Here is a 22,536-nt window from a genome sequence, read left to right as displayed (position 1 = left end):
ATAACCTCCACCCTGGTAAGATTCAACACCTTCCCTTCCAGCAGTAGTCGCCATGGAGTCAATGCTTCTGGGGTAAGACTTTTAAGATTCCTCATGGTCACCAAAACTTTTCCTCCCTCCTTCTCTCTTTCCTGTCACATAGTATAGTGAAATGTACAAAAAAGTCCCCTGACCAAGGACAAGGGGCCACTACCGTATCCATGGATTCCACCTTATGCGTGGTGACCCAGTCCAAAGTGTTCCCCTTCATGTGAGTGGGTAATCTAATAAACTGCTCAAAACCTAGATTTTCAAGGGAACATTCCACTATTCCTGCCTGAGAGTCACTCTCATTTCCCAACCAAAGATTAAAGTCCCCCATAACCAGGTTTTTTTTGTTAATCTTTAGTATTGGGATAAATGTATGACAGATTTGTGTAGCAAATGTGTGCATCGTGCTGGGCGTTGTATAGAGTAGGATCAAATAATATATGGTTTCTGCATTTGTCCTAAATTTAAGATGTATGATATCACACCCTTCAATAGGTAATGTTGCAACTTCCCATAGAGCCAAATTAGTTTTAAAAATATAAGCAACACCTCCTCACTTACCCTCCCGTCTGTCCTGCCGTGATGTATCAGAGCCAAGAGGAATAGCTGAGGCAAGTGTAGGCCCTGTCGCAGCATGGAACCATCTTTCAGTAAGTGCACACACATCTATGTCCTGGCTTTCAATATACTTAGCTACCTCCAGTGCATGTTTTAAGAGTGATTTTGTGTTGAGTAAAAGTATTTTAATACAACTTTTTTGATTGGGCTTCAAAATCAGGCTCTTGCCCAAAGAATGCTAGTGTATCCCTCTGCCTGGAAGTGAAGTATCATGGGTTAAGATGTCCGTACTACCCTGCTCTCCTGGGAGACATAAGTCTGACTGCTCCATGGCAAGGTGTATCACACTAGGACTCCCTATATGGTCGCCCTGAACCAAAGAGGCAGTTGACTCATCCATATACTGTTTCACAATAGCAGTCGAACATGTTCCATACGATAGGTGTGCACCCTCCAAACTGTTCCTCTTACCCAAAATCTCCCGTGCAGCATTAATCAAATGAAAACTGACATGATGAATTTGCAGCTTACCGGACAAGAGGGTGAGCAACCAACCACCAACAGCCATCACAGACCGGCACAGACTGGCTAAACACTTACACGCCGGCGCTAACGCACCTGGGAAGCAAATTAATAGTGTTTCTGGACTACAGAAACAACAACAATTGTAGTCTGGGCACTATTAGTGTAACAGCCTGGGCACACAGCAGAATATATAGCCCTATTAATGTAGTAAATGTTATAAGAAGTAATGTTTTACACTTGCAGTGTGAACCTGCAGAGGGATAGTAAAAACAGAAAATAATATACAGAGAAATCTATACTTTCATCATGGTATAAGGATTCATGCACTGTAGAATCATAAGAAAATGTGTTGCAAGGTACACTTTAATATCATTCAGTGATTTGGTCCTTTCAGGGTGGAGCAGTGATGGGTGCTTCCCGAAGATTGGATAAGTGGATCCAGTAGCGCAACTCCTTCACAAGTACTGCAAACAGTGTCACATAGACAACAGTAAATGGTCCCTGAAATGTTTGGTCATTGCAATGACACACAACATTCTTCACAAAGATCCAGTCCCTGTGTATATTTGCGGTGCTGGCAAGTTCAGGTAATTTGTTGGCGATGTTTCAGTGTCATGGTCATGAAGTCAGGGGCACAGGTATGCAGGGGTCACATTCACAGGAGACCTTGGTGAACACTGTCCTGGCGCCTTTGGCGCCAGTCTCATGAACAAAAGTCAAAAAGAACATCCATTTAACACCAAAAAGCTTTTATTATGGACATAGCACTTCAGATGTATTAAGCTTGAACATTCCATCCATTAAGCACTTCAGATGCATTAACCTTGAACTATCCATCCATTAAGCACTTCAGCTGCATTAACCTTGAACATTCCATCCATTAAGTAGCCCCAAGTGTATTCTTGGGTGTGGCTGCTAATGGATTCACAGCTATATAAGCTGCCCCGATCCTCAAGACAGACGCCTGGCATTATTCTGCACTTACCAGCAGCGTAATGCTCACAGTCGCCTGAGGTCAGACCTGCTTTCCTTAGAAGACCCTGCTTCCTGGACATCCTGATTCCTGCCAGCATACTCACTAACTGGGGGAAGCTGTTCTTATCTGTACATCTCTTTGGTGAACTGAGCATTCCTCTTTACACTTTCCGGAACAGTGAAATCTTCATCTTGGCACCGCAGCACGACACGCTCCATCGTCGACAGCAGCGTCTGCAAGGAAAAACAGAAGACAAGGTTAGACATCGAAAAAACAGTCAGTTTAAGGTCATGCTTCGCCATACTTCACGCTTTTCCTTAAACCATCACTTACCTGATGTTTAACGTTGCGGTAGCATCAATCTTCCATCTGGTCGCGTCTCTCAGCTGCATGGAGGCTGCATTTCCATCTAAGGGAAGAAAACATAAGAGAGACATTATTGCGGGCCTAAAGAGCAACATATAAAGACATTAAACAGAACGAACAGAATCACAAGAGCTCAAGAGACATTTACCAATCATAAGGAGAAGCATAGCCGCAGCTGGACTGGACTAATCCTTATCAGGGATCAGTGAAGGAACTAGATCCCATTAAATGCGCCCTGCCAGAAGTAGCATGACGGAGAGCGTATGCTCACAGAAACCGTACTTTGGGGAGAAGGGTTCGAGAGGTACAACAATCACAGATTGGTGCCCTCACATACTCTTATCTCCGCGCAGGAGCAGTATCACCACTCACTGGTTTTCTACTGAGGGAGAGGCTGAAAGGGGGTGAGTCAAGTTCAGGGAGGGCTGCAACCGTGCCCCAATGCCTCTGAATAGACCAGGTGAGCGTAACATTCAGCTGTTTCTTCTCTTCTAAGAGTCATCTGTCAAGTACAAATCTTTATAGTCTTGTTATCTCCCCTCAAATACCCCTGCTGCCCTGTGAGCATCTGATGCAGTGCGTGTAGACCTGAAAGGTATGTGCATTCTTCTCCCCATCACTATCTCTTGCAGGGACAAGTGGTGCTCTTTACTAGTCTGCGTTCTCATCCTCAACAAAGACAAAGGGAGACAGTACAGCCAGTTTCTCCCTAATGTAACACATATCTTAGATAATGGGCCTCATTACGACTCAGGCGGTAAGGGTTTTACGACGGCGTAAACAGTGCCGACCCTTACCGCCTGAGTACGAGGTCCCTTAGTGCCATGGCGGATTTAACACCTGCTTTTAGCAGGTGTTAAAATCCATGGCGCTAAGGGACCATGGAGTTAATTACGCCACCGTAATTTACGGTGGCGTAATTAACGCCTTCCCCACTCCCATTATGCCCTATGGGGCAAAAATGGGAATGGGGAAGGGTAAATGGGGATTGGGGACTTACCGCCCCGCCAACCTCGGAATGGGGCGGTAAGTCCGCCAACCACCATGGCGTAAACATAGTTTACGCCATGGTGGTAAAGTCACGGCCCAGGCGGTAACTTACCGCCTGGGTCGTAATGAGGCCCAATGTATTCTTCAATAAGCCATTCATTTTTTTGAAAATCTTGTTGGCCTGTGGATGATTGATTGAGAACAGTTTATGCCAGATCATTAATATGGATGCTGCTAACTTGACTAATTTGTTAAAAATGAGAGTGCCATTGTCAGATTCTAGGACTTCACACCGACTCCAGTGAGGAAATACCTTGCATACCAATAATTTGGTGACTGAATTGGCATCTGGTTGTGTGAAAGGACCTGTCTCAGCCCAATGTAGAATGGGCACAATACAACAATAAGGTAATCATAATTACTGCACGTGTTAAGCATATCCGCTTAATTGATATGTAGTTCCTGGAAAGACCCAGTGGGATGGGACAATGTGCCACAGAGCGTCCTGAGAGTCTGCCCAGTTTTGTAAAGATGACAGTTTGTGCAATTTGCCACAAACATATTGGCACATTCCTGTAGGTTGGGGACAGACCAGTCCTCATGGATATCAGCAGCAATGTGATGTTTTGAAATATGTGCTGGGTAATGCAGCTGCTCAAAAGCAACCATTAGCAACTCCCATGGCAGTAGTTCTTTACCTGTAATGTTTTGCCTCCAAATCAAATAAGTCAGGGACTGTGAGTACCGCCTTTAGCCCAAAGTTCCTTCTCCTCCTGGGGCGCCTCTCTTTGTAACTCAATTATTCGTGTGAACAGCACTGCAGTGTATGGGATTGCTAGGTGCAATTGTTGATTGGCCACCTCAGGGTATGCAGTAACATCTGGGTCCCCTAAATACACCACTTCTTTGGCAGCCTTGTCTGCGGCATCATTGCCAAGTGAAATGGGGTCTGTTTTTTTTAGTGTGGCTGGTACATTTAACCACCACAGCTAACGTGGGTGAGACAAAGCATAAATTAAACTCTCTAGCAAAGCTGCACGCTGTACAGGTATGCCATCCAATCTACAAAATCCCCTTTTCCATCTGTACAACCCTGACTGTACGGTGGTGGTAACGTACTTGGAATCTGAATAAATGGTCACAAAGCATCCCTGGGATTGTCATTGTAATTATTATTGGTTATTTATCACACACTTAACAACCAGAGGTTTCCAAGCATGGAACCGGGGATCAAACCTGTGTTGCTCAGCGTTGTCTTGTTTCCAAGGCGAGTGCATTGCCCCAGAGCTATCCTCCCTTCGAATGCTTCAATTAATGCAATGAGCACTGCTGCCTGAGTGGAGTAATGTGTTGGTCATCTTTTTCGAGCTACAGCCTCATATTCCCCATCTACAAGGAGCTCCACTGCTGCACCTATGTATCTCTGGCCAGTCTCCTGATCAATCGTTGATGACCCATCAATGAAGAGAAACTCCTCTTCCTCAAGTACGTCCTGCCTTACTTGCCCTTAATCATCTTCAGGACCTTCATAGGTAACGCAATCATGAACGTCCTCTCCTTCCTCAACTTGTTTTGCAATAAACATAGCAAGATTTACTGTGCAACATCTTAAAATGTGAATAGATGGGCAGGACAAAATGACTTCATATGCAGAGGCCCTCTGTGTAGTTAAAGTTAATTTAGATCGCTCAAGTGATTGCTGATGTCTTCTCAATGGCAAAGGACACTGCGGTCAATGACTGTTCTCAAGGGAATTCACCTTGAATCACTGAATGTAAGATACCACTGTTATATGCTAGGTATTTGGGTTTCAGGGATATTTGCTCAGCCAATACAGCAGTCAATACTTGTCCATTGCAATGCACAAATACATTCAAATATTTTGTGTAATTAGGGGTTGCTAGTACTGGTGCATTGCTTATGACATGATATAGTTACTCGAAACATGTTACCATTTCTCCTGTCCATTTCAGTGAACCTTTCCTTTTCCATGCTTCTTTGAGTTCCTGCAGGAGAAATTTTGTGTAATTAGAAATGTAAAAAAAACATGCTCTTCAATAGCTAACCCAGAGATGGGTGTATTTCATTAACCATAGAGGGGTGTTTTGTAATCTGTACTGCAGCTGTTCTTTTCCAGGTTACTCTTTTTCCTGCAGAGGATGTTAAATGCACAACCTCTTTCTGACAGCATTACATTTTGTCTTTGTCTACTTTGTATCCTTTGCCCACAAACAGCATCAGCAGTATACATTAAGCTACACTACATATGTCTCCTGTGGTGCTGCAGACTAGGAGGTCATCCACATACTGAATGACCCTAATCAGTCGCTGTATATTGCCCAAATCTATGTGTAGTACTCTGTTAAAAATACTGGGGCACTTGCAGTACCCCCGAGGAAGTCTGCTGTGTAGGATCCTATGCCCAAGGTAGGTGAACACAGTGAGATATTAAGGATAGGGGTGTAATGTAATGGAAAAGAATACATATTTCAAATCAAGGACAGTAAAATGGTGCCCAGTCATAATGTTGAATACAATAATGTCGAAAGTCAAAATGTCGAAAATATGTATTCGAAAATAAAAATGTCGAATTACAAAAATGTAGAATTTTTTTCGATTTTTTTTCGAATTAATGTTTAAATAAATAATTAATTAATTATAGTTTATAAAACATAATTTTTTTAAATGGTTAAAGGTATATCCATGGTGGGTGGGGGGGATGGGGAGGAGGGGGGGGGTTGGGGTAGGGGTTTGGGATGGTTTTTTTAATAATTAATTATTTAATTAATGTTTTATCAAATACTTTTTTTAAAAAATTAAAGGTATATCCATGGGGGGTGTTGGGGGGATGGGGGGGAGTGGAGGGTTGGGGTAGGGGTTTGGGATGGGGGGTTTGGGGGGACCCCCCCAATAAAAAACATTAGTATGTGTGACATTTTACATAGTTATTTTAACATTGGTTTTTCAATTTTTTTCGACATTTTATTTTTGAATTAATGACTTTTTCTATTATATGTATGTGTTTTCGACATTTTTGAATTTGACATTTTTTTTTCGACATTTTTGTAATTCGACATTATTTTTTCGATATTATGACTATAAACCCAGTAAAATGTGTGGTCTCAATTGGTATATTGCAAATAATCGTGGCGTGGTTCAGTACAACTGGGAACCTAGCTACAACTACGTTATTTAATGTGCATAAATCCTGTATCATCCTCCAACTTGACCCCTTCATGTTTTTGACAGGCATATCGATAAGTTGCACGGGTACTCTGAGGGCACTATGATGCCCCGTTTTCATAACACAATTATTATCTTGTCTCATGTATTCCCTCATCTGCCTGACTTGACAATGGGTACTGTCAAATTCTAGGTAACACTGCTCTCTGCTTCAACTTAATACGCACTGCCCCTATGCTCTTCAGGAGCCCCACATCATGGGGATTATCCATCCAGAAAGTTATTGGTACCTGTAATAGGTATTCCTGTAAGTGTGCAGGCATGCTTTTAGCAATAAGTATAGGACACAGCACATTCCTATGCCGGATCATAATTTGATACAGGATACTATCCAGGATCATCTCACCATCATTGTCAGCATCTTCAAACAGCTGCACATCTTACACCTCGCTCATTGGTTGAGCAGGGTCAATGCACACAACTGTACACCACTCATCTACCTCTCTGTCAGTCTCTATTAGCACTATCTTGTAATCTGCAATCAACACCCCCTCCAAATATAATGAGAAAATGGTACCCAGAGCATGATCTTGGGGCACTGCTGTTCTTAACAGAAATTCTGACAGCACCCTCCACGGTTTGTTTCGGATGCCTGTCACCTAACTCAACCACATGGTTGCTCCATACATAAACAAATCTGTGTGAAAAGGTATCCCCCTACTAGTGCCATCACTGTACAATGCTCGTGTTATGGGCATGCCCCTAGCATAACAAATTCTTAAGGTGGAACATACTACCCCTTATTCCGAAAATGAAATTGTTATATTCAATTTGCTTAACAAATCCCTGCCCAACATATTCACAGGTGTTACTGTTGAAAAAAATAGCAGAGCTAACACCTCTTGGTTACCTACCTGGATGGGTAAATCTTTTGTAAATGGAACACAATTGATTGCGCCAGAGAATACAGAGTGTGTCCATTAGCTTACCAGTTAAGGGAAGTGCCATTCCTTTATACATGTTTTTTTGCAGCTTATTCAACAATGAAAACAAATGATACCTACCACGGTTTACTCTTCCCAGTTCCCTTCCTATGTGAATACCAATTTCTCTTAATCTTCCCCATGCCAAACATTTTACTTCTCAGAGGCACATGGAAATGCATGAGCCATTTGAAAGAACAGGATGTTGTGACAGTTTTGTTTGGCTGGCACATGCATGAGAGCAATAATGCTGTGCAGCCGTGATGTTAGAAAACCGGGATGTGGGCATGCCCTGTGCCGTGTGAGACATCACTAATAAAGGTGTTTTTACCAGCATGATTCCCAGAAAGGGGATCATAAAGGTGTCAGATATCACATTCATCCGTATTACGAATCTGCTAACTGTGGAGGATTGTACAATCTGGATTGGCAAAACAAAATTGTACAGGTGTTGCTGTATGTCCCCAAGATCAAAGGATGTTTTTAGTAAGCTCATTGCTATTGTAAGAGACTAAGGGGGTAATTCATAGAATTCAGCGCACAAGTGGCGCACGCGGCTGGCGCACAGTGCGCACGTGCGAATCCCTGCGCCAGCCGCGTGCGCTAAAATCCATTTCCGCGCACAGGGTATTCATGGATTCCAGCCACCAAAACCAGCCGTGGCGCACAGTGGTGCAGCGACCCTGCAGCAATGCCAGTTACGCCCCCAAGAACGCCTCTCGCACAGGGAAAAGCCATCAATATACCCAATCCAGCGCAAAGGGCTGCGCTAACCCTGTACCAGCACGGCAAGCGGGCTACGTGTATCACTGGGGTGCGCGGGAAGTACCTCACGCGATTGGCCCCTTGCGAGCTGGGTACGCGTATTTCAGGGGTGCGCGGGAAGTTCCACACGCGATTTCCGTAGGGTACGCGTATCTCAGGGGTGCGCGGGAATTTCCACACGCGATTGGGCCCGTGCGAGCAGAGTACGCGTATCTCAGGGGTGCGCAGGAAGTGCCACACGCGATTTCAGCAGGGTACGTGTATTTCAGGGGTGCGCGGGAATTTCCACACGCGATTGGGGGTACGCGTATCTCAGGGGTGCGCAGGAAGTGCCAGACGCGATTTCAGCAGGGTACGTGTATTTCAGGGGTGCGCGGGAATTTCCACATGCGATTGGGGGTACGCGTACCTCAGGGGTGCGCGGGAAGCGCCACACGCGATTGGGCCCCTGCGAGCAGGGTACGCGTATCTCAGGGGTGCGCAGGAAGTGCCACACGCGATTTCAGCAGGGTACGCATATTCCAGGGGTGCGCGGGAAGTTCCACACGCGATTCCATCAGGGTACGTGTATTACAGGGGTGCGCGGGGAGCACCACACTTGGATTGCACGTGTGGGTCCTCCCAGGTGTTCCCTCTACACCCTCCACGGCCCCTGCAGGTGGCTCACACCACAGGGGCCTACCCTGCACATGTCCTGCAGGCACACCATCCACCATGGCCATGACCCCCAGCCAACCCACATGTCAACTTGCACTACTGCCCACCAACGCATGTCCCCCTGCACCCCCAGTCACCAGGGGCACCCTCCACCAGGCCCCACCCATGTCTCCCAGCACCCCGACCCCCCAGCAGTGCAGGGGCACCCACCACCAGGCCCCAACCCATGTCTCCCACCACCCCCACCCCCCAGCCACCAGGGGCACCCACTACCAGGCCCCCACCCATGTCTCCCAGCACCCCCACCCCCCAGCAGTGCAGGGGCAGCCTCCACCAGGCCCCCACCCATGTCCAACTCATGTCTCCCACCACCCCCACCCCCCAGCACTGTGGGGCACCTGCCAGCAGGCCCCCACCCATGTCCAACTCATGTTCCCCACCACCCCCACCCCCCAGCACTGTGGGGCACCTGCCAGCAGGCCCCCACACATGTCCAACGCATGTTCCCCAAAAAACCCACCCCCCAGCAGTGCAGGGGCAGCCACCACCAGGTCCCCACCCATGTCTCCCAGCACCCCCACCCCCCAGCCACCAGGGGCAGCCTCCACCAGGCCCCCACCCATGTCTCCCACCACCCCCACCCCCCCAGTCACCAGGGGCAGCCTCCACCAGGCCCCCACCCATGTCTCCCACCACCCCCACCCCCCCAGTAACCAGGGGCAGCCTCCACCAGGCCCCACCCATGTCTCCCACCTCCCCCACCCCCCCAGTCACCAGGGGCAGCCTCCACCAGGCCCCCACCCGTGTCTCCCACCACCCCCACACCCCCAGTCACCAGGGGCAGCCTCCACCAGGCCCCCACCCATGTCTCACACCACCCCCACCCCCCAGCAGTGCAGGGGCACCCACCACCAGGACCCCACCCATGTCTCCCACCACCCCCACCCCCCAGCAGTGCAGGGGCAGCCTCCACCAGGCCCCCACCCATGTCTCTCACCACCCCCACCCCCCAGCACTGTGGGGCACCTGCCAGCAGGCCCCCACCCATGTCCAACTCATGTTCCCCACCACCCCCACCCCCCAGCACTGTGGGGCACCTGCCAGCAGGCCCCCACCCATGTCTCCCACCACCCCCACCGCCCAGCAGTGCAGGGGCACCCACCACAAGGCCCCCACCCATGTCTCCCACCACCCCCACCCCCCAGCACTGTGGGGCACCTGCCAGCAGGCCCCACCCATGACCAACGCATGTTCCCCACCACCCCCACCCCCAGCAGTGCAGGGGCAGCCACCACCAGGCCCCCACCCATGTCTCCCAGCACCTCCACCCCCCAGCAGTGCAGGGGCAGCCTCCACCAGGCCCCCACCCATGTCCAACTCATGTCTCCCACCACCCCCACCCCCCAGCACTGTGGGGCACCTGCCAGCAGGCCCCCACCCATGTCCAACTCATGTTCCCCACCACCCCCACCCCCCAGCACTGTGGGGCACCTGCCAGCAGGCCCCCACCCATGTCCAACGCATGTTCCCCACCACCCCCTCCCCCCAGCAGTGCAGGGGCAGCCACCACCAGGCCCCCACCCATGTCTCCCAGCACCCCCACCCCCCAGCCACCAGGGGCAGCCTCCACCAGGTCCCCACCCATGTCTCCCACCACCCCCACCCCCCCAGTCACCAGGGGCAGCCTCCACCAGGCCCCCACCCATGTCTCCCACCACCCCCATGCCCCCAGTCACCAGGGGCAGCCTCCACCAGGCCCCCACCCATGTCTCCCAGCACCCCCACCCCCCCAGTCACCAGGGTTAGCCTCCACCAGGCCCCAACCATGTCTCCCACCACCCCCACCCCCCCAGTCACCAGGGGCAGCCTCCACCAGGCCCCCACCCATGTCTCCCACCACCCCCACCCCCCCAGTCACCAGGGGCAGCCTCCACCAGGCCCCCACCCATGTCTCCCAGCACCCCCACCCCCCCAGTCACCAGGGTCAGCCTCCACCAGGCCCCACCCATGTCTCCCACCACCCCCACCCCCCAGCAGTGCAGGGGCAGCCTCCACCAGGCCCCCACCCATGTCTCCCACCACCCCCACGCCCCAGCACTGTGGGGCACCTGCCTGCATGCCCCCACCCATGTCCAACTCATGTTCCCCACCACCCCCACCCCCCAGCACTGTGGGGCACCTGCCACCAGGCCCCCACCCATGTCTCCCACCACCCCCACCCCCCAGCAGTGCAGGGGCACCCACCACCAGGCCCCCACCCATGTCTCCCACCACCCCCACCCCCCACCAGTGCAGGGGCAGCCTCCACCAGGCCCCCACCCATGTCCAACTCATGTTTCCCACCACCCCCACCCCCAGCACTGTGGGGCACCTGCCAGCAGGCCCCCACCCATGTCCAACTCATGTTCCCCACCACCCCCACCCCCCAGCACTGTGGGGCACCTGCCAGCAGGCCCCCACCCATGTCCAATGCATGTTCCCCATGTCCAACGCATGTTCCCCACCCCCCAGCAGTGCAGGGGCAGCCACCACCAGGCCCCCACCCATGTCTCCCAGCACCCCCACCCCCCAGCCACCAGGGGCAGCCTCCACCAGGCCCCCACCCATGTCTCCCACGACCCCTACCCCCCCAGTCACCAGGGGCAGCCTCCACCAGGCCCCCACCCATGTCTCCCACCACCCCCACCCCCCCAGTCACCAGGGGCAGCCTCCACCAGGCCCCCACCCATGTCTCCCAGCACCCCAACACCCCCAGTCACCAGGGGCAGCCTCCACCAGTCCCCCACCCATGTCACTCACCACCCCCACCCCCCCAGTCACCAGGGGCAGCCTCCACCAGGCCCCCACCCATGTCTCCCACCACCCCCACCCCCCAGCAGTGCAGGGGCCGCCTCCACCAGGCCCCCACCCATGTCTCACACCACCCCCACCCCCAGCCACCAGGGGCAGCCTCCACCAGGCCCCCACCCATGTCTCCCACCACTCCCACCCCCCCCCAGTCACCAGGGGCAGCCTCCACCAGGCCCCCACCCATGTCTCCCACCACCCCCACCCCCCAGCAGTGCAGAGGCACCCACCACCAGGCCCCCACCCATGTCTCCCACCACCCCACCCCCAGCAGTGCAGGGGCAGCCTCCACCAGGCCCCCACCCATGTCTCACACCACCCCCAACCCCCAGCACTGTGGGGCACCTGCCAGCAGGCTCCCACCCATGTCCAACTCATGTCTCCCACCACCCCGACCCCCCAGCACTGTGGGGCACCTGCCAGCAGGCCCCCACCCATGTCCAACGCATGTTCCCTACCACCCCCACCCCCCAGCAGTGCAGGGGCAGCCTCCACCAGGCCCACACCCATGTCTCCCACCACCCCCACCCCCCCAGTCACCAGGGGCAGCCTCCACCAGGCCCCCCCATGTCTCCCAGCACCCCCACCCCCCACTCCCCAGGGGCAGCCTCCACCAGGCCCCAACCCATGTCTCCCCCCCCCCACCCTCCAGCAGTCCAGGGGCAGCCTCCACCAGGCCCCCACCCATGTCTCCCAGCACCCCCACCCCCCAGCCACCAGGGGCAGCATCCACCAGGCCCCCACCCATGTCTCCCAGCACCCCCACCCCCCAGCCACCAGGGGCAGCTTCCACCAGGCCCCCACCCATGTCTCCCACCACCCCCACCCCCCAGCACTGTGGGGCACCTGCCAGCAGGCCCCCACCCATGTCCAACTCATGTTCTCCACCACCCCCACCCCCCAACACTGTGGGGCACCTGCCAGCAGGCCCCCACCCATGTCCAACGCATGTTCCCTACCACCCCCACCCCCCAGCAGTGCAGGGGCAGCCTCCACCAGGCCCACACCCATGTCTCCCACCACCCCCACCCCCCCAGTCACCAGGGGCAGCCTCCACCAGGCCCCCCCATGTCTCCCAGCACCCCCACCCCCCACTCCCCAGGGGCAGCCTCCACCAGGCCCCAACCCATGTCTCCCCCCCCCCCACCCTCCAGCAGTCCAGGGGCAGCCTCCACCAGGCCCCCACCCATGTCTCCCAGCACCCCCACCCCCCAGCCACCAGGGGCAGCATCCACCAGGCCCCCACCCATGTCTCCCAGCACCCCCACCCCCCAGCCACCAGGGGCAGCCTCCACCAGGCCCCCACCCATGTCTCCCACCACCCCCACCCCTCCAGTCACCAGGGGCAGCCTCCACCAGGCCCCCACCCATGTCTCCCAGCACCCCCACCCCCCACACCCCAGGGGCAGCCTCCACCAGGCCCCCACCCATGTCTCCCACCACCCCCACCCCCAGCACTGTGGGGCACCTGCCAGCAGGCCCCCACCCATGTCCAACTCATGTTCTCCACCACCCCCACCCCCCAGCACTGTGGGGCACCTGCCAGCAGGCCCCCACCCATGTCTCCCACCACCCCCACCGCCCAGCAGTGCAGGGGCACCCACCACCAGGCCCCCACCCATGTCTCCCACCACCCCCACCCCCCAGCACTGTGGGGCACCTGCCAGCAGGCCCCACCCATGTCCAACGCATGTTCCCCACCACCCCCACCCCCCAACAGTGCAGGGGCAGCCACCACCAGGCCACCACCCATGTCTCCCAGCACCTCCACCCCCCAGCAGTGCAGGGGCAGCCTCCACCAGGCCCCACCCATGTCCAACGCATGTCTCCCACCACCCCCACCCCCCAGCACTGTGGGGCACCTGCCAGCAGGCCCCCACCCATGTCCAACTCATGTTCCCCACCACCCCCACCCCACAGCACTGTGGGGCACTTGCCAGCAGGCCCCCACCCATGTCCAGCGCATGTTACCCACCACCCCCACCCCCCAGCAGTGCAGGGGCAGCCACCACCAGGCCCCCACCCATGTCTCCCAGCACCCCCACCCCCCAGCCACCAGGGGCAGCCTCCACCAGGCCCCCACCCATGTCTCCCACCACCCCCACCCCCCCCAGTCACCAGGGGCAGCCTCCACCAGGCCCCCACCCATGTCTCCCACCACCCCCACCCCCCCCCCAGTCACCAGGGGCAGCCTCCACCAGGCCCCCACCCATGTCTCCCACCACCCCCACCCCCCCAGTCACCAGGGGCAGCCTCCACCAGGCCCCCACCCATGTCTCCCAGCAGCCCCACTCCCCCAGTCACCAGGGTCAGCCTCCACAAGGCCCCCACCCATGTCTCCCACCACCCCCACCCCCCCAGTCACCAGGGGCAGCCTCCACCAGGCCCCCACCCATGTCTCCCAGCATCCCCACCCCCCACTCCCCAGGGGCAGCCTCCACCAGGCCCCAACCCATGTCTCCCACCCCCCCCACCCTCCAGCAGTGCAGGGGCAGCCTCCACCAGGCCCCCACCCATGTCTCCCAGCACCCCCACCCCCCCGCCACCAGGGGCAGCATCCACCAGGCCCCCACCCATGTGTCCCAGCACCCCCACCCCCCAGCCACCAGGGGCAGCCTCCACCAGTCCCCCACCCATGTCTCCCACCCCCCCACCCCCCCAAGTCACCAGGGGCAGCCTCCACCAGGCCCCCACCCATGTCTCCCAGCACCCCCACCCCCCACTCCCCAGGGGCAGCCTCCACCAGGCCCCCACCCATGTCTCCCACCCCCCCCACCCCCCAGCAGTGCAGGGGCAGCCTCCACCAGGCCCCCACCCATGTCTCCCAGCACCCCCACCCCCCAGCCACCAGGGGCAGCCTCCACCAGGCCCCCACCCATCTCTCCCACCACCCCCACCCCCCAGCAGTGCAGGGGCAGCCTCCACCAGGCCCCCACCCATGTCTCCCACCACCCCCACCCCCCAGCACTGTGGGGCACCTGCCAGCAGGCCCCCACCCATGTCCAACTCATGTTACCCACCACCCCCACCCCCCAGCACTGTGGGGCACCTGCCAGCAGGCCCCCACCCATGTCCAACTCATGTTCCCCACCAACCCCACCCCCCAGCAGTGCAGGGGCACCCACCACCAGGCCCCCACCCATGTCTCCCAGCACCCCCACCCCCCAGCCACCAGGGGCAGCATCCACCAGGCCCCCACCCATGTCGACCACCACCCCCACCCCCCAGCAGTGCAGGGGCAGCCTCCACCAGGCCCCCACCCATGTCTCCCACCACCCCCCACCCCCCAGCCACCAGGGGCAGCATCCACCAGGCCCCCACCCATGTCTACCACCACCCCCACCCCCCAGCAGTGCAGGGGCAGCCTCCACCAGGCCCCCACCCATGTCTCTCACCACCCCCACCCCCCAGCACTGTGGGGCACCTGCCAGCAGGCCCCCACCCATGTCCAACTCATGTTCCCCACCACCCCCACCCCCCAGCACTGTAGGGCACCTGCCAGCAGGCCCCCACCCATGTGCAACTCATGTTCCCCAGCCAACATGTCATCACAATCTAGATCCCTGGTCCCTATGGTCAGCCTCCAAATGCAAAACACCCACCCGAGTATTGCATCCACCCACTCATAATTTGCAATTACATCACAGAACACCAATTGCAATTTCCGAAACAAACACATTTCCCTCACATACACCCAATGGGTGTCAGTGAATCTCAAAACACATATCATGAAATGCATGAAACCAATGCGATACCACACATTGAAGTTCACCAAAAAAAATATGTATTAAAGGAAACATAAATAGAATAAAAAATGAAGAAACAGAAATGTGAATGTACAAAAATGAAAAGAAGCATGTCCGTTAAAAAAAGCAAAACCAAAAATAAAATTCCAAAGTAATGTTGTCCAAAGTCAATGTCCACAAAACAAAATCCAATGGGAAATAAAAAAAGAAAGCCATTGCTCCATGGTTAAAAAGATACAATCCAACTGTGAACTATGTACATGGGAACAAGCCAGGGTCCATTATCCCAACAAAATAAAGGAAACCTATCTAACTACACTAACTAATAAAATAAACTATATACAAAAATGTGGCCAATGTCCGAAAGGTCCAAATAAAATAAAAACAAAAATGAAACCTAACACTACCTACATAACTATGTACAAGGGCAGCGGGCTAGTTTCACGGCTCACTTGTGGATATCCTGGGCCAGGGCATCATCGAACTCCTCCTCAATGTCCCGGAGGCGGTCCTCCTCCATAGCCCCGAGGGTCCGCAGGGCCGTCGACGTCTCCACCTCCAAACCCCTGCGGATTGCCTCGAGGCACCCGGCCCGCCTCAGGGCCCTCCGCATGGAGTTCTCCGCCCTGACCATTGTGAGCCGTGCCTCTTCCGCCCGCTGCCGCTCCGCATCTATGGCGTGGACCAACCGCTGCCACACGGAAGACACTCTCTGTCCTGGGTCCTCCTGCCCTCCGGCCGATGCCTGCCCCTCCGATGTTGAAGGCCCCGAGCCTTCATGGCTCCCACCACGTTGCTGCTGCTGCTGTGCCTCTGCCCGTGCACTGCCTCCTGCTGCCTGCACATCCTCCGCCAGCTGGGGTGCAGTCGTAGATGTGGCCACCCCTGCTGGACGTCCGACTCCCGACTGTGACAGGGATGCCTCCTCCACCAGCCTGGCCGCACCTTCAGAGGCAGCTCCACAGGGCACCCAGGTGACTGATGGGTGGGAAGATGGCACAGAGGACGACTGGCACGTAGAGGGTCCTGTTGAGGAGGGGGTCGGAGCAAGCCCCATCAGACGGAGGAATCCGGCCTGGGTGACCTGTCCCAGCAGGCTGACGTCAACGAGCCATTCGAGATGACGTGCAGTCTCTTCATGAAAAGACTGCAGGTCACCTCGCATGGCCCGTTGACGCAACGCCACACCAGCCAGGACAGGCTCAACCCGGATCTGGATAGCCACGTCCGCAGGCAGAGGAAGGCCAGTTGACGTGAGCTCATCCCCTGCCTGAAAACGGGTCTGGACGTAGGCATCCCTGCTGGTGCAAGATGATGTAGGGACAGGATCAGGGACAGGATTGCACACAGGCACCTCCGCGGCGGCCTGTGCTGCCTCCTGTCCCTGGTCCTGCACCGCACCACTAGCACCAGTGGGATCCCCACCTCCAGACCCCGTCTCTGGTGCTTGCACGGCCTCCTCCTCCACCAAACCCCCCACCAACCTGGATGACTCCGTGCCATCTTCCCCTGTTGGGCCCTGTGGGGTCCCAGCTGCCCCTTCTGCTGCCGAGGAGTCCAACTCCAACCTCCGCCTCTTGGACCTCCCCCCGGCAGCTGTGGCCTGGGACGCGGCACCGGACTCCTCACTCCCTGACGAGATGACAACATGGGAGGGGAGCCGGGCCTTGCGTCTCCGGCTGGCGGTGGGATCCCCGCCGCTGTGCTCCACAGCACCTTCTCCGCCCTCTTCATCAGTTGACGCTGCAGACAGGGAGAAACAAAACACAGGCATCAGGGCACTGTACAATGGACACATACACACATGACAGTTGTACATGAGTGGCATTGGCAAACCTCAGACATGTCATCACAATCCCCAACACACATGTCATTACAACTCGCACACATGAGCCATACCACAGCCATATCGCAACTGCCACCACCATCTATACACATACAACAGCATGAGCAGCCAAAGGTGAGCCAGACATCACATGCAACACAGGAAGTGCACCACACATGTACGCACACCACCACACTTGCATGCATGTGTACACCTCTGCCAAGTGTCGCAGTGTTCAGACGGGCATCCATGTCACATCTGCCAATCAGGCTTCCACATACCGCTGTCACATGCATCCATGTTGCATCACTGTTGCACTCTTGTCAAATACACACACATACACATGTACACAGTGCTGATACATGCAGCCAAAAACAACATACATGCGTGACATCACAGACATGTCTACTTACATACACATTCATCCAAACATGTGTGCCCACACAACTGCATTTGGCATGCAAGCCTACACACACAAGCACCATCCATGTCTCACACATTACAGCCCTCGCATGTGTTAGCCCCACGGCCCTGTACACCCCCACCCATACTCGACCCCATACAAACAGATGTGCAGCCTGCACACTACTGAATAATCACCACACGCACTGCTCACAATCAGGATGCTGGTACACTCACCGCTCGACTCCAGACGGGTCTGCTTCTCAAGGACCTGGACGTGGAGCGCTGGGGATATGCGTTCCAGGACCCTCATCTGTTCTTCCGACAAGTGGCCCGGGCGCCCCTTGGCATCCGCTGCCTTCAAGAGGCGCCGGGCCTTGTTCAGGGTCCTGGATCTGAAGTCCTCCCAGCGCTTCTTGACATGTTGTTAGTCGCGGACTGCCACCCCCTCCGCGTTGATGGCAGTCACGATGTCAGTCCAGATCCGAGTCCGTCCGTCCTTGTCGGCGCGGGAACTTCCGAAGAGGGCATCATACTGCCCCAGGACTTGCTCCACCAGGACACCAACTTCGGTGGCACTGAAGCTGGTGCCCCTCTGCCTCTCTGGCCGGCGGTTGTCAGTGGTCCCAGATGGTGTTTGCCCCGACATGACAACCCCAGAGGCAGGAGTGGGTGGGCAACTGGGACCTGGGGCTGGGCTGTGGAGCGATGGAATCCCAGTTGTGAGTCTTCGGTTTCAGCAGGGGTGGTCACAGCAACAGCACCGCTGGCTGATGTGCAGGCAGCAAATGGCAGGGCACGTGGGCAGCAGGCAGTCAGGCAGCAGCAGATGGCAGGTGGGAGCGTGCTCGGGGCTCTGGGGGGGCAGTAGTTCAGCCTTCTGGGCAGGAGCGTGGTCTTCCGTGTGCTTACGCGTGGCCAGCTTGATACGGAGTGATTTGGCACGTGAAAAATCTGCACGTCTGCGTGTAATTCGAGGAAAGGCCCTTAGCGCGTAAGCGCGTCTGCACGCATATGCATTTTCATTGGACAGAAGGCCCCTCAAGCGCAAGCGCACCTGTGACGTGACGCGTAAAGACGTGCATGGGCATTTCAGCACGCGTGAAAAACTGCACTTCCGCGTGTAGTACGAGGAAAGGGCCCATGCGCGTAAGCGCGCGTGGAAAACTGCACGTCCGCATGTAATACGAGGAAAGGGCCCATGCGCGTAAGCGTGCGTGGAAAACTGCAGGTCCGCGTGTAATACAAGGAAAGAGCCCATGAGCGTAAGCGCGCGTGAAAAACTGCACTTCCGCATGTAATACGAGGAAAGGGCCCATGCGCGTAAGTGACGTGAAGCGTGCGTGCGTTTCCCTCAGCACGGGTTAAAGATGAGCGCGCCCAGCAGTTCACTGTACGTGCCTTTCATGGAGACCGACGTGTTTTGCTGCTTCCTGTTGTTTCGCGTGCCATCACAACTTCACAGCTATCAAGGACGTATCTCTTCTTTTGGCGGGGGTATTGGCTACGCGTGTTTTTCTGCATCGCGCTAGTCAGACGGTGAGTCGCACACGCTCTTTTTCCCACTGCGGGTGCCCCTGTGTATCGCACCCATTTTCGATGTCATAGTAGCCTGCGTGTCCCACGCGTACGCGTTTTTCATGTTACTGGGTGCCACCGCGTACTGCGGGAGGTTGAATCCACGCACGTAGGCTGCAGGGTTGCGTGCACGGTTTTACTGCAGTTTTGGGGTGCCTGAGCGTTGCGTGACCCGTCACCACATCACCGGGGTCACATACAGCCTTGCAGTTGCAGGGGGGCTGTTAACATCTTGCTTCCCACCCCCTTCACCCCAATTGCCCAGGTCAATTGTGGTGTACACCTCCCATTGGCACCACTCCATTTCTGCCAGCACTACTACATCTGTGCCATGGTTGGGAGGCCACCAAAGGTGAGGGGCGCCTCAGCTGGGCGTACTCCTCGTGGTGGGCGTGGTCGGGGACGTGGCCGTGGTGACCAGGGAGTAGGGGGACTCCAGGGTGTCCAGGGCAGCCACAGAGGGGGAAGAGGCAGGGGTGCGCCACTTGAGCACAATGTTGTGCCATGTATCGGTGCAGCCATGCCACCACCCCCTGTGGTTCCGGGAGATGCAGCTCCTGCATCTGGCACTGGCACCCATATGGCCCGGCAGCCCGTTCCATCGACTGCCACGGGCCCAAGGGTAGTGGTAGCTGCAGGTGCAGCTGTGGACATCACCACCCAGGCTCAGGGTCTGCCAGCGCAGGCTGCGTTGGCACTTGAAGAGCCCTTGGTAGATCTCCAACAGGCCAGGGGGGAAACCATAGGGGCAGGCCGGGCTGCTCAGACCAAGACACGTGTCCCTGGGGCAGTCATGTCATCTGCTGCCCCGAACAGCCGGGTGTTGGCAAGTGCAGGGGCAGATGCACCCAACAGCAGCCCGGTTGTGAGTCTGCCAACCAGGACCGTTGCGGTCAATGACCCTGCCACAGCTGAAGTTGCTGCGCAGGGTCCATTAGTGGGCACCCAGCTGCCACTGACACAAGTCAGGCCTTTGGTCATCCCTCCACCTGCCACTCCCTTGGCTCAATCCACCGAACCCACTGGCCATACTGGTCAGGGCGGCATCAGCCAGCCAGGGTCTGCGCCACAGTCCAAGAGGAGGAAGGTTGCACCTGCAGCACAGGCTGGGACCCCACACACAGCCACAACCTCCTGCACGTCGAGGAAGAAGCCTTTCTGTAAGCAGGAACTGGACTTCCTCGTGGACTACGTGCGGGGCCACAGCCGTGACATGCTAGTGGGTGCCAATAGTCAGACTACGGCTGCCCAACGTGACACCCACTGGAAGCATGTTGTGGAACATGTCAGTTCATTCGGCCATGAGGTGCGCACGGCGCAGGAGTGCAAAAAGCGTTGGAATGACATCAAGCGCAGCACTAAGGCCAAGCGTGCCTCAAATTACAACTTGACTCTGGTGACTGGCGGTGGGCCTGCACCAGAGGAGGAACAACTCACTCCGCATGAGGCTCTCGATGCGGAGTTCATACCACCTGAATCGGTCGAAGGAGTGGGAGAGATGCTGGACTTTGATGCCCAGTCCAGTGAGTGTTGATGCGTGTTTGTTGAGGACGTGTGTGTTTCACTTGTGGGATGTGTTGTGCATGATTGCTGCTACATGTGACGTGTACATGGTTCTGATGTGTAAGTAATGCAATGCTACCGTCATGCATGTCTCCTCTGCCTGCATGCGGTACTCCATGTAGGCATGCTCCCTTGCCCCTCCTCCGCCACTCTGCACCCCAGTTCCACCTTTGCACTGGTCTGCTTCAATCTTGCCAATGTGTACTTTCTTGTTCATGTGTCCTGTGTAGATGCTAACGTCCAGCGTAGAATCTGCCAGACATATGCCGTGTGGTACAGCCTTAGTACTCGATGCAGGGTATCTCACTTGTACTGTGCATGGGTCAGATGTCCCGCAGGGACATGAGTGCCCATTCATGCTCCATGTGCATTGCACGCATGCCCCTATGTGTCCTTGACTGGATGATCACTGTAATATAAGTCCTTGGTTACATACATTGCCTGCCATCTCATCAGCCTTCCCATGTCAACTGTGGCTCAGTCCTGCGTTGCACACATGTTTAGGCTCTGACAATCTGTGTGGCTCACAGGCCTCAGCCTGTTCAATGGCCAATGACTCTGTCCAACTCTTGTTGTGTCTTCTTCACACGTGGGCGGCCTCCGGATTTTCCATCATGTGTCCTGCCCACTGTCCCAGCATCATTTGCAGTGTTGTAATTTGAATCACATTAAGCTGCTGATGCCAGTCAACACTGCCTGTCAATACACAGTTGTATGGTCAGCCTTTTGATACCATGCTAGGCATCCCTGCTTTGGTACTGGGGTGGAGGGGTGCTTGGCTTCTAGACATGGTACACATTGAATGCACAATGCATGTGATGTCTGAATTTGACATTGCACTGCCTTCACATTTCCTGGCACACACCATGTAGTGCTTGTACATGTAGGAAGTGAGTGGCGTACACATTTTCTGCACTGCATAGACCCACTTCCATGGAAACTGCCACCTTTCAACAGGTCTGATCACAGAAGCTATTCAAAGTAGACCCAGCATGCATGCCAGGTCATATGTTGCGTGTCACATGTCTGCCGGATGCCTTTGCTGTCGGTGTGTGTGTGTGTCGTGTGCTTCTGACATGTGTATTGACCTTTTTCTCTCTATTTTTCAGGTGATGACGCAATGGAGGCGGAGGATGGTGTTGTCATGCCAGACACAGGGTTGGTAACACCACATCAGCCCGGCACCAGTGGGGGTCGTGCGGTGGTAGGCCACGAAAACCCCCAAGTGCTGCAGTCCATCTTGTCTCTGGCTGACTATGAGTCCAGCCTTGATGACGACTCTGACGTCCATGTTGAGTTGGATGAGCATCAAGTCCATGTGTCAGGGGTGAGTGATTCTGATGTGGACACTCCTCTGTCTGCGACACCTGCACTGAGGGATCAGACAGTCTTGGTTCCTCCGCCCGTGGTGGATCGGGACGCAGGGTCACCCTCCACACCAGTCACTGATGTGCCTGGGACATCACGTCGACGGGGGCATGTAGTCGTGCAGCCGCAGGCGGTGCCAACACAGCGAGGACCCCCGGTCCTTGGGTCCCGCAG

The sequence above is a fragment of the Ambystoma mexicanum genome, chromosome 3p, assembly GCF_040938575.1.
Source record: "Ambystoma mexicanum isolate Mex_15411 chromosome 3p, UKY_AmexF1_1, whole genome shotgun sequence".
In the NCBI taxonomy this organism is placed as follows: domain Eukaryota; kingdom Metazoa; phylum Chordata; class Amphibia; order Caudata; family Ambystomatidae; genus Ambystoma; species Ambystoma mexicanum.
Note: the sequence above shows the minus strand (reverse complement) of the source record.